Below are 2,500 nucleotides of genomic sequence, written 5' to 3' on the forward strand. Positions count from 1 at the left end.
TAGAAATACCAGTTGCTATTTTTGTCTTCAATGTTTTATATATATATATATATATATATATATATATATATATATATATACATATGTGTGTGTATATATAAATGTGTATATATATATATATATATATATATATATATATATATATATATATATATATATATATGTTATATATATACATATAAATACATACACACACAGACACACACACACACACACACACACACACATATATATATATATATATATATATATATATATATATATATATATATATATATATATATATATATATATATACATATTGTGTGTGTATGTGTGTAAACTCTAATCATATCGCAATGTAAAATCAACCAGCTATAGTAAGACAAATATAGATCTGTCATTAATAATATAACAGTTATGTCATTTCATATAGGGACCGATGCTTTTAGGATATAAAATTTGATATGGCACTACCAGTGCGAAACTGTTCTAATTTTCTATTTGACTTTGCATGCACAATAATATGGAGACCTTTTTTCTCTCTTTCTGTTGTTGGTTCTCAAATCAATATATACAAACTGTAGATAAGAAGAGAAGCACTCTGAGCAGTTTTCGGAAAGAGGAAACATATATTCCTTGTCTATTTGATTTTGTAGGAAATAGTGTGATTTCTTCATTATCATGAAGAAGCGTGCTACAGTGATATACATATTTTGCCCATGTATTTATGTAGAATGTGGTCACTTATATTCAATATAGCACTTCATACTAGTTAGTAGTAGTAGTAGTAGTAGCAATGATAATAATAATAATAATAATAATAATAATAATAATAATAATAATAATAATAATAATAATAATAATGGAAAAACAAATCCACAGTTATGAATATTTACATATATTTAAAGATAAATCTGCACAGAGAGCTTTCGGGAATCTGTTCGATTCCCCTTTTCGAGATTGAAAAGCGGAATCGAGCAGATTCCCGAAAGCTGTCAGTACAGATCTACGTTTAAATATACGTATACATAGACATAACCGTGGATTTGTTTCTTCACATGCTACTATGAATATTTTTTAATAATAATAATACCATGCTTCATGAAAATGTTCTCATGCCCCAAGAATCAAAAGTCATTTTCACGACAAATCTAAATTGTTTCTTGTTAACGGTGTTCAACCAGGTCACGACTACCACGCTTTCAGCCAATTTAATTTTCCGGAGAGGTCAGAGGCGGGAAGGGATCTCTCCGGAAATTTTACGGCAGAACTTACCCTTTGAGGAGGTCCCGACAGGTGACAGGTGGAGCCCACGCAAGGAAGTTACTACAATGACAGCCGTCAGTTGCGTGTCGTCCCTCGCATGAACTAATGATTTCCCGAGGTGACACTGACTTGGAAGGAGGGAAGGAAGGAATTCCAGTAAAATATGCAGTTTTTTTTTTTTTTGCCCTGTTTGAGAAAATGTTATTTAGTGATGACTCCTTTTTTTTTTTATTTGATTATTTTTGCATTACTTTCTGCCTAAGTTCTTATCATAAATGCTTTTTATATCTGAATTTTTTATTTTTATTTATGAAATTTCATAAGGGTAGGATTCATAGTTCCTAGTAGCATAACCAAAAGATTCCTAGGAATATATACGGTAACGTTCGTCTTTGCTTCTGAAGCTCTATAATATGAGTGTATTCATATAAAGTATATAAAACACTGTATCAAAAATAAGTGAAAAACATGCTAACAACTGTTTATTATAATTTAGTAAAATTGAGATAACTAGCAAAAAATGACAATTCGGAGAAATATTTAAAAAAATCACAATTTTCAAATTTACATGGTTCGGTTGATATAAATCTGTAGTGATACTTAAAAATATTTTGTCCTAGTTTCCTTGTATTTGACAAAGTAAGCGGAGAAGTATTATGTAAAATTATGTATCTATATACCATTGTAATTAATGTAATGATATCATATAATATATATATATATATATATATATATATATATATATATATATATATATATATATATATATATATATATATATATATATATATATATATACATAATTAGAATCGAATCGATATCCACCCACTTCTGCCATGTTAATCATGTAGTGCGTTTGTCGCACGCAGCCATATTATGAATGAATTTTATCACATCACCGTGATTCATATACAAGCATTCAGCTACAAACGTCCTTTAATATCCAATTCGCTCTACTTCGGAAATAACTGCTTGTCACTATAGTCCCGAGTTCTTGTCTTCCGTGGTTCGAGCCCACGAGGCAAAGAACTTATTATTAACTAAAAAATTTCCCTTCGAGTAACATATATGAAAATATATTATTTCCGAGGTAGAGCGAATTGGATATTAAAGGACGTTTTTAGCTTAATGCCTGCATATGATTCACGGTGATGTGATAAAATCATTCATAATATGGCTGCGTGGGACAAATGCACTACATGGTTAACATGGCAGAGGTGGGTGGATATCGATTCCAATTACAAATACCTGA

General features: G+C 29.6%; 1 long non-coding RNA gene across 1 annotated transcript in view; it reads right to left on the reverse strand.

Annotated features, from left to right (window-relative positions):
* Nucleotides 1–1,812, reverse strand: part of LOC136832745 (uncharacterized) — a 33,497-nt gene extending 31,685 nt beyond the window's left edge. Inside the window, exon 1 of the long non-coding RNA XR_010851305.1 lies at nt 1,258–1,812. This is a non-coding gene — a long non-coding RNA (uncharacterized lncRNA). The remainder of the gene's footprint in view (nt 1–1,257) is intronic.
* Nucleotides 1,813–2,500: the final 688 nt, after the last annotated feature.

Source organism: Macrobrachium rosenbergii, chromosome 50 (assembly GCF_040412425.1).
Source record: "Macrobrachium rosenbergii isolate ZJJX-2024 chromosome 50, ASM4041242v1, whole genome shotgun sequence".
Taxonomy (NCBI): Eukaryota; Metazoa; Arthropoda; class Malacostraca; order Decapoda; family Palaemonidae; genus Macrobrachium; species Macrobrachium rosenbergii.